Below are 11,723 nucleotides of genomic sequence, written 5' to 3'. Positions count from 1 at the left end.
CTCTCGTTCCATTTCTAATTTCTTCCATTCTATTTCACGATTGATCTCTAGGGCACGCATTTTGACTGTTAGGAAGCTGATATTAAGCTCACCTGCATCACTATCAACGTCGCTGCCCTTATCTTCCTTTTCCGTGGAAGCTATCTCCTCACCTTCCCTTGTACTAGGAGTCTCGCCTTCCTGTTTCTCTTCTGCCTTCAGGTGCCGGTGAACCTTGGACAAGATCTCCACACGGGAATCACTGGCACGGATCTTGATCTCCAGGTAGGCGCTCACTAGTACAAGCTCTGGTTTGCTCAGATATTTTAATCTGGCAAGACAGTCCACTCTGTTCAGAAAAGCCTGAACATCGTCCAGATCATCGATGGTAGCTTTGTCTGCCATTGTCACAGATGGAACACTCAACTAGCACTTGACACACCGCTTACACGTTAGCACTTAACACACCGAGCACTGTTCTACGCCAATATTGCACTTTATCGCACCAAACACTGCACTTGCCAATATTGCACGTAATCACTTCGGGCACCGCACTACCCAATATTGCACTGAATCCAAGCGAACACTTCGCTCTACAATATTGCACTGAATCACTGAGCACCGCACTAGTCAATATTGCACTTAATCGCTTAATCACAGCGAGCACCGCACTGCACAATATTGCACTTAGTCACTCTGAGCACCGCACAGGACGTATAACGTCACAATCGTCACACACAGGGGGAATTATATACAGGGATTACGCCACTTCACCACCCCTGTCAAACATACTTAACAAGGGGACGAATCCCGCTGGGGATGCCAATTATGTTACGGCCCTCTCGGGACGCAACGGGGTCCTTACTCTGATGTTGTTAGAGGAAGTTATATCCGACCCCAAGCCAGCAGAGGCTTTCAAGGGATGCGATCCGTGACGCAAGTAACTTAAAGGGGAAGGGAAATAAAGGCAAAAACTTAATATAATATAATGTCCGTCACCAATAAATAATATATAAAACGGTTACACAAGGGGGGGGTATTAACACTATACAAGGGCATTAATCCATAATCGTTGTCTTCTGCTGAAGACGCTGGTGCTACAACTCTTGGTGCTGAGTCCTTGGTGCTTTCTTCGTGGCCTCATGACGTGTCCTCTGAGAATGCCGAGCCTACCCGGGCCACAGGTCAGCCAAAACACAGGTCCACTGGGGGCACCGCCGTGGAGGCCGTCAACCACACGTCCAGCTGGTCTGCTGGCAGGTTCTGAGCCAACAAGGCTGGTACTGCCACCCCACGAACGATAAAAGGGGAACGCCCTAGACAGGAGCCTCGTGTGACAACACCAGTCACTCTCCTGTCTTCAATACCCCAGTGGATGATCGTCTCCAACAGTCGGTCCCGGGTAAATCCTTTCACTGCCACTCCACTGGCAGGCTAACACACCACAGTGTTCTTCCGGGGGGGACGACGTCACAACAGCTGCAGCAAGGTTCAAGGTATGGAGACTGGCTGCCTCGGGTAGACTGACTCCACTTCCATCACAGTGGTCCCAGGTCGGCTCTGTAAGCAGACACGTCATCAATAACCGGGACACTAATACACCTCACTTACGGGCTCGGGCACAAACACCTGACGTATCCAGCCCATAGATGGCGCTGTCGTCGGAGCACCACCTCACCAGAGGTCAGGAGCGGCGGTGTTGAGCGCGGAACCAGACTGGAAACTGGTCCTCGAGGCCAGTACACGCTGTCCTCACCAGGTGTCGTCGTCCGTTTGGCGGGGGTTTCGGGAGCTGACCCACAGATGGCGTGGTTGTCACTGCTCCAGGCTCGGACGCTGGATCCGGGTTCGTAACAGATTCCGATTGAGGGAAAATATAAGTACCATTGTTTTGAATACCCCTTGGACGAGAAGAATAATTGAGATTTCTATAGAGGGGGCATTTATTCCACCCTTCTGGAGTAGACCATAAGAAGATTTATTTCCATTAGATGGACCAGGACCACTGATCTCGTCTACTTCATCTTCAATATTATCTTGTATGACATTTCTATGAATTTCATCATCTTCTGTTGGACTGTTTCTATCTTCTCTTACTTTGGCTCTTTTGAATCTCCTAATTAATCCATAATTCATTCCCCCTTTTTTTACTGATCCTAATCCCTCTCCTGTAAATATATTAAGTGAAATATAGTAATGAATTAACAATCTTAGTGGTATTTCTTGTTTTACTGTTAACAGTGGGGAAAACTTTTTATTAAAATTACCAGTTGAATATGTTTTTGAAATTCTTATTTGGAAATATTTTTCTTTTCCATTACGATTTTGGAAATTAAAAACAATTAATTGACTCCTAGTTGAACTGGACATTTATTTTATACTATATATTTTTATATATTTTATAAAAAAAAAATATTTTTTAATAATTTTACATACACTTTCTAAATTTAATAAAGTCGAATCATCCAAATTAAAAAAAATTAAATCTTCTGTTTTTATTTGTTTTTTAATATCATTGAAAAGGTTTTCTAATTTGTTATGTTTGTTATTATTGTTTTCTCCATTTTTGGGAGATTCTGTTTCAATTTGTTGTTTAGGGGACGATTTATTATTTCCAGGTGAAGAAAACATATGTTTTTCAGTATATTTTTATTTCACACACACATATAAATATAGAGTATATATACTTTTTTTTTTTAATACCTGTTTAATTTAATTTTGAGTTAATCTGGCAAGATTTCTATCATTTATTTCACAATTTTGTTCACAAATTCCCTCTATGATACTAATAGTTGGTTCATTAATTGGTAAATGGGATTGTGGAATATTTGCCAAACGATTGCTGTTTATTGGTAGCCATGATACCTGGTATACGTTTTCAAAAAAAAGATGAGCATCTGCCAATGAAATATTTTTAAGAGCCTTGGGGAAACTACGCAAAAGAACTGATAGACGATGTAGAGTAATAAACCCACTATATGGTTTCTCTACCAGATGGCACTCTTCCATTATTTGGGCTACAATTCCACGTTCTGGTGAATATAACTCAGTTGCCTCCATAATGTTAATTGGGAGTGTGAGAAAGTTAACAGTCTGGTTCATTGATACAAACCAGGGCGAATTGAGTTTATCATGACAGTTAGCATGAATAAAGAGTGCCATCATTCCTTCAGTCAGACGCTTTTTCTTTCGATCATCAGTCATGAGATGAAATTGGGGAAAAATTGAATATTGAAATGACGTAGGCACTTCAGAATCAAACCGCGCACGGAATGAAATGAAACGAAGTCGTTGCATCAAGGCTGAGTCATATTCGCTGAAAGTTGGGCAATTGTTGCCAAACAAAAAAATAGGTGTTGCTAAATTATATGTATCCCCATCCATATAGTTTTGACGAATCCACATTGGGGCATGACCGCTCAATTGCTTTAAAAACAGAGAATTAAGGGTTTTAGTCGTACTCAGTTCATCCATGTACCACATTCTAACCATTTTTCCACCTCTTCCTAAATCATGGGTCCGTTCTTGGAGACCCTTATGAGCTGTATGTACTGAGAGAATACCTGTCAAATCACCAAGAATTAGAGTAAGAGTATTTAATAAAGCAGTTTTTCCTGAATTTGAATCTCCAATACCCAAAGTTATCTTCTTGTCATTTTGTCGATGGCATGCTTTAACTATTAGTGAAAAAAAATAAATCATAGTAGTTGCATCATAGCAAAAGATCTGTGCTAGTGTTAACAAAATATCAACTAATTGACAATTACAATTAGGTTTCACTGGTTCACCAACATCATCTTTTCGTATAAACCGTCCATTTACCTTTAGATTTTCTTTTAAAATAGCATCTAGATGGTAAATACTTTCTTTGATTGGAATTTTACGATTTTTTATCCCATGACGGCATTCTTCAATGAGTCTATTAAGAAGATCTTGATATTTATTTTCTATATTAATATTTTCTGAAACTCGGTTTAGTGATTCTAAAGAAGTAACCATATGTTTTAGCACATAATATTTGACAAGTTGAGCTAATCTATTCATACCATCATTCCAAAATCGATCTATAAAGTTTATATGATATTGTTCACGACTAAGTAAGAGAATTTTATGTTTCTCTTCAACTGTCAACTTCTTATAATATTTCTTTTTTTCGCTTTCGTAATGTAGAATATCTTTTAATATTGGATTACATTGCTGCATAAAAAAGGTACATTTTGGTATGTGATCTAATAGTTTCAATACTTCACTCCAATCATAAATAGTTGGTCTTGTATCAGAATTTGTATTATTTGATGATTTGTACAGGGGAAGTGGTAGGATATAAAAAATTTGGTTCATCTCACTACTGCTACTGCCGCTGATGATATAACATTGAGAAGAAGCAATAAAATATCGAGGTATATCCAAGATTTTCATATTTGCATAAAAACTCTTTATAGAATTTAGAAGACTATTCTGAATAAGACTTCGTTTCTTGTAATTATTATTATTATTATTATTATTATTATTATTATTATTATTATTATTATTATTATTATTATTATTATTATTATTTGTAGAATCAGTAGTTTTTTTTTTACTCTACCTTTGGCTGAAGGAGAAGGAAGGTTTGAGTTTGAATTCGATGAAGAAGTTGATGAGGTTATTGATGGAGAAGGTGACAACGGAGGAGGAGGTGGTAATAAGTTGCTGTTGGATTGTAGTGGTGTTGGTGGTAAGGTAAGTGAAAGAAACATTTCATTTTCCAGTAATTGTGGTTGTTGTTGTTGTTGTTGTTGTTGTTGTTGTTGTTGTAGTATGCTATCAATTAAAATAATTTGACGTGCAATGTAAGCTAGGTCTGGTGCTAGTAAAGAAGAATTTATGTGATTATTAGCTACTGACCACTTCTTAGTAGTATTATCCCAAACATTAATCTGGCGCGAATTCTTATCACATATAATAGGTTTATATATAGCTAAAAAATTGTTATATTCCGTTATACCAAAATTCTGTAGGAAAGAAAAAGCTATTATAATCCGAGGAATTTTAGTAGGACGTGAATTACTATTAGCTGATGGTACTACCCGATAAGTGTCACTGTCAAACTTTTCCACATTTATATTCATGACAAAATCCAATCTTTGAGAATCAATTTTTTCTACTAGATCAAAAGCTTCTTTCATTGATACCACATCACTAACAATTAGAAGATTTAGAAGACACAAAATTATCCAATCTTCTAATTCTTCTTTTACTTGCTGGTGTTCCTGATATCGGTTAAGAAGATAGATGATTTCATAAAGTGGTCCAGTATCTAAGTGATTAAAATTTAAATCTCTAATAATTTGGGCTATAAAATAATTGTAGTCAGGAAATGTCATTCCCAGGGACTTTTGACGGATCTTTTTAACATATAACAATGCTAAAAGATACAAGACAGTGTGAAGATGTTGTTTACTCTGCAAACATAGACGGGTTATATGTTCAATGGTAAATGGCTGAATTCGTTTCAAGAAAGAATTGGTATCTCGACTGATATTGCTACTGGCAACTGTTCCGCGAATAGATGTTTGCCTTAAAGGTTGAACTGTAAACACTTTTTCAATACGATTTGCTGTCATTTGTATTTTATCATAGTCAAAGTTTGCCTCAGCGTCATTGTCATTTGTAAGAAGAATCAGGTAATGCGGAATTTCGTTAATATGTATAAAACTATTTGGATATTTTTCAAGTATAATTAAGAGTTGGTTATTCTCTTCTTCTTGTTCCTCTTGAAAATGAAGAGATTTATATATAGAAAGTTTATATTCCTTACTAAGTGTAACAAAAAATAAACCCACTATAATTTTATTGATAATATTGTTAACATTGGAAAACATGAAAAAATCTTCTTCTGTTATATCTGGTATTTTTTCTTCATCTCTCTCCCTAGAATTATCATAATTTTCATATATAGTAAAATAATTTTCGGCGTCATCAATATTTTCTTTGTTTTGCATAAATGTTTGAACATTTTTCTGAAAAACCTCCAGAGCATATGTATCATCATCCAATCCGATAATAGTTGGGAATCCTCTAATGGATGAAGGTTCATGATATTTACAGATATTAAATAAGTCAAAAACTTCACCCATACTTGATAAAATATATGAGGGTGGTGAGTTTGACATATCGTAAATATTATATTTGTGGAAAACCGCATATGGTAAATAAGTGCAGTCCATTTCGTTTAAAGGTGTTTGCAGTTGAATTTTTTGAGAGCCAAAAATACTATAATTGGTAGTAATATCTACGAGGGTAGGTAAGAATTCTTTACATGAATTGGACATTAGGGCAAAATCATAATAGGAAAGAGTTAGGTGGGGTATTTCAAGATGAAATCCTTGAGTAAGGTGATTTACCTAAAATATAAATTGGTAGCCAGTCTAGACCTAAATAATAAACAATATGAGAAACAAGTTCATATATGACATAATTTGTATTATAATAGATCTGTCCATTAACAATGGATGTTGTTAATTGTAAGGATGACCCTAATTGTTTAAGTGTTAGATATTCTAGGTACTCAGCTGTCGATAAACGAAATGATTCAAGTGTACACATTTTTTTTAAATCAACATCCAAGATAAAATGTATATAATCTAAACTAGGTAGACGTATGACATGGGAACCACTTATAGTGTTTGTCTCCCAAAATCTACGATATAAATGATGAACTGTTCCATTTGTTAATAAAATCAAATCAATTTCTCTTTTCCCACACATATCTGTTAGTGATCCAAAACCATATAAACTTGTTGTTGTTGTTGTTGTCGAGGGAGGAGTAGTTCCTGTTTCCTCGTAGTCCTGGCTTTCTTGAGAGGTAGATGCTGTCGTCTCCTCATGGGTGTCGTTGGTTGTTGTGGTTATGGTTGTTGTTGTTGTTGTGGGCACGCCGCGCCACTCGAGAACACGCCCACGCAGCCTAGCGTCTACCAAAGGGACTGAGATACGCCGGTCCGAGCTCGGTTCAGAACAGTTGGCCGGACAGAGCGGACGTCCCCGACCTTCACCTCGCCCAGTCTCCTGGCTTTCTTGAGGGGTAGATGCTGTCGTCTCCTCATGGGTGTCGTTGGTTGTTGTGGTTATGGTTGTTGTTGTTGTTGTTGTCGAGGGAGGAGTAGTTCCTGTTTCCTCGTAGTCCTGGCTTTCTTGAGGGGTAGATGCTGTCGTCTCTTCATGGGTGTCGTTGGTTGTTGATATTACTACCAGTCTTGGTTTGGCTGTTGTTGAGTTGCTAATAAGAGGTTTAGTTATCTTTTTCTTTTTAGTTGTTGTTGTGTTGTAAGCTGCTCTCTCATTTTCTGAAGTTATCATTAGTGAGACAAATGTAGATGTTTCCGTCACTGTAACATTTTCCCATGATGTTAGAGGGGCTGTTGATGTTTTCTCATTTTCAATTAAGTGGGAAGATGTAATTGGTGTAGTTGTGTTTTTCTTTTTGGACCACATACAACTTTTGGTAAATCCAACTATTAATATGAGTATTAGCACATTCATTTTCTTTTAGTGTCAGGAAAAGGTTGATATGTGAATCGATCAAAATTCACAGAAGAAATGAAATAAATTTGCTGTGATTTACTATATTTATATGGTCCACTAGGAAAATCGAGCACAAGACACTGCCAGGGTAGCAGGCTGTCACAAACCCCGTTAACAGCACTAGCCTGTGTGAGAGAGAGAGACACACACACACGTCCGCTCTCTCCGGGAGGCAGCGAGCCACTGTAAAGAAAAGGAGCCGGAGGATCTTTTTTTTATCTCCTCTCTCCATGGTGTAGGTGCCGGAAGCACTCAACTATCTTTTAATATCAAATCTTGTTTGCTCCCAGTATGTGATTTACCTACCAATTTCAGAAGAATTTCGCAAATTTTTTAGGCAAATTTCCTTACAAATGGTGATTTACTAAAAAAAAGAGAATTTAGTTTTGTTAAAAAAAAAAATATAGCATATTGGAATAATACAAAAATCTATTAATTTCTTTTAATAATTTTTAGTTTTACATTATCATTTTTAATGTATAATTTCTTATTAGAACATATTAAGGAAATTTAATGCTGCTTCCTCTTGATTTTCATAATTAATACAATTCTCCTCTTCATTTAATTCTCCAACTAAAGGAGTTACTATTTTACTATTTTCCACATCTAAATTACACTTCTCTGCCTCTTTAAAATCGTCCTCATTAACTTTTTTCTCAATTTTTATTCGTTTGAATGGTGGTTCTTCTGCTGTGACACTTCCATTACATATAGGTTCTTCTACCTGAACTTCATCTATTACTTTAGAAATAATATCTTTATATTTGGGCATTAGTTTCTTCCTAATGCTATTATTAGTTAAAAGAATTTGTTTAATTGCATCAGAGGCTTGATTTCGGATATTGTTAGCTGGGACATCTGAATAAAAAACAGAATCTAAATTACGTAGATACAGAATTATTTTGTTATTAAAAACTCCAGTTTCAGATAAACCAAATGAAATTAAAGCATTAACAGGACACAGAGATTCTCTAATTTCAGCAAAGGTTTCACTTGAGTAAGGGATTCGGTTACGACCAATCCCATATATTTTAGAATTTTTGATGTAAACATTTCCTAGCGGCGAACCCATGTAAACTTCATCTTCTTTAGAGTTGGCCACAAAAGGACAAAATTGAACACCTAAATATATACGTTGACGCAAACACTCGTTCTGAAATTGTGGCTGTTTTTGTATAAGTGTTTCATTACATTTTAAAGAACATTGTTTATCTTTATGACCATCTATAAACATTGATGCACTCCAGATTTTACCCTGGGAAGGTTTATCAATTTTTAATGCCTCAGCTATTGGTTGGATTAGATTTTCTTCAAATATTTTCTTTAATATTTTCTTCCTAGAGTACGACTTAAGTGATAGAAGGGTCACATTTACTCTATTTTAATATTGATAATTAAATTAATTTAAATGAGATGTTTTTATAACGGTAAAAGTCCAAAGACTAATGTATTTAAGAATAATTCCCAGCAGAATAGCTGGTGAATTTATAATAGTATGTAGCAATGATATCCCGTTTTCTATAGACGGAAAATTCCCCTACAAGTTACATTTTCTATGGGTAACTTGTGTATACAATGGCAGCAATATTATCTGCCTGTATGTAATATTATTAAATGGTGCCGGATTTTCTGACAGGGACACCTGTGTGGGACACCAGGTGTCCACACCTGTGTAGGACACCTGTGTGGAACACCTGGTGTCCAAACCTGTGTGGGAGACCTGGTGTCCACACCTCTATGGAACACCTGGTGTCCACACCTGTGTGGGACACCAGGTGTCCACACCTGTGTGGAACACCTGGTGTCCAAACCTGTGTGGGAGACCTGGTGTCCACACCTCTATGGAACACCTGGTGTCCACACCTGTGTGGGACACCTGGTGTCCACACCTCTATGGAACACCTGGTGTCCACACCTGTGTGGGACACCAGGTGTCCACACCTGTGTGGAACACCTGGAGTCAACACCTGTGTGGGACACCAGGTGTCCACACCTGTGTGGAACCCCTGGTGTCTAAACCTGTGTGGGACACCTGGTGTTCCACACCTGTCTGGGACACCTGGTGTCCACACCTGTGTGGGACACCTGGTGTCCACACCTGTGACAGACACCTGGTGTCCCACACAGGACGACCACCACTACCATGCTGGAGGACTTGTACTCACCTAGTTGTGCTTGCGGGGCTTGAGCTCTGGTTCTTTGGTCCCGCCTCTCAACTGTCAATTGACTGGTGTACAGATTCCTGAGCCTACTGGGCTCTATTTATATCTACATTTGAAACTGTGTATGGAGTCACCCTCCACTACATCACTGCCTAATGCGCATTCCATTTGTTAACTACTCTGACACTGAAAAAAGTTATTTCTAATGTCCCTCTGTCTCATTTGGGTAGTCAGTCTCCACCTGTGTTCCCTTGTTCGAGTACCACCTGTGCTAAACAGTTTATCTATATCTACCCTGTCAATTTCTCTGACAATTTTGTAGATAGTGATCATGTCTCTCCTAACTCTTCTGTCTTCCAGTGTCGTGCGGTTCAGTTCCAGTAATCTTTCCTCATAGCTCACTCCTCTCAGCTCGGGACTATCCTGGTGGCATACATCTGAACATTTTCTAACTTTGGTTTGTGTTTGACTAGATGTGGACTCCAGGCTGGAGTTGCATATTCCAGTATTGGTTTGACATATGAGGTATACAAGGTTCTAAATAATTCCTTACACAAGTTTCTGAAGGCAGTTCTTATGTCTGCAAGCCATGCATACACTGCTGATGTTATCCTTTTGATGTGGGCTTCATAGGACAGGTCTGGTGTGATATCAACTCCCAGAACTTTCCCTCGTCCTGACTCCTGAAGGATTTCCTCTCCCGGCTGGTACCTTGTGCTTGGCCTCCGGCTCCCTACGCATATCTTCATCACTTTGCACTTGCTCGAGTTAAACTCTAGTAGCCATATGTTGGACCATTCCTTCTGTCTGTCCATGTCATCCTATAGCCTCTTGCAGTCCTTCTCCTTCTCATAATTTTAGCATCATCAGCAAACATTGAGAGGAATGAGTCTACACCTTCTGGAAAATCATTCACGTATATCGGAGACAGGATAGGTTCAAATATTAAACCCTGCGGTTCATCACACCAGTCGACATCACTTCTGACATCACACCAGTCTAAGGTCTCCCCTCACAGTAACTCTCTGCTTCCTGTTGTTTAGGCATTCACTTATCCATTGGAGCGCCCTACCACTTACTCCAGCTTGTTTCTCCAACTTATGCAACAGTCTCTTATGGGGTACTTTGTCATAAGCTTTCTGACTGTCCAAGAAAATGTGGTCTGCCCATGCTTCACTTTCTTGCTTAATGATTGTTGATTGGTTATAGAATTCTATTAAACCTGTGAGACACGACTTGCATTCTCTGAACCCATGCTGGTGAAGGGTTACAACGTGCCTTCACTCTGATGTAGTGCAGTCCCCGTGGCATAGTGGTAAGACGCTCGCCTAGCGTTTTGCATTGTGTTCGTATCCTGGCCTGGGAGGATTTACTGGGCGTCAGTCCTTAACTATAGCCTCTGTTTTACTCAACAGTAAAATGGGTACCTGGTTGTTAAACGATTGGGCGGGGTCATATTCCGGGGAACATTAGGATTAAGGACTTGCCCGAAACGCTATGCGTGCTAGTGGCTATACAGGAATGTAGCAACTCTTGTATATATATAACATAAATAAAAATAAATAAATAAAAAGATGTGCTACCAGGCTTTTTCTCACGATCATTTCCATCACCTTGCATGGTATACAAGTTAGGGACCCTGGCCTGTAGTTTAGGGCCTCGTGTCGGACACCTAGTGTCCAAGGGATGAGCACCACAACCATTCTGGAGGACCTGTGTGGGGGAACCCCTGATGAACACTGGGATGACAACCACTACCATTCTGGAGGACCTGTGTGGGGGACCCCCCTGATAAACACTGGGATGACCACCATTACCTTTCTGGAGGACCTGTGTGGGACCCCTGATGAACACTGGGACGACCACCACTACCATTCTGGAGGACCTGTGTGGGGGATCCCCCTGATGAACACTGGGACGACCACCACTACCATTCTGGAGGACCTGTGTGGGGGACCCCCCTGATAAACACTGGGATGACCACCACTACCTTTCTGGAGGACCTGTGTGGGACCC

The sequence above is a fragment of the Procambarus clarkii genome, chromosome 32 (genome assembly GCF_040958095.1).
Source record: "Procambarus clarkii isolate CNS0578487 chromosome 32, FALCON_Pclarkii_2.0, whole genome shotgun sequence".
Taxonomy (NCBI): Eukaryota; Metazoa; Arthropoda; class Malacostraca; order Decapoda; family Cambaridae; genus Procambarus; species Procambarus clarkii.
Note: the sequence above shows the minus strand (reverse complement) of the source record.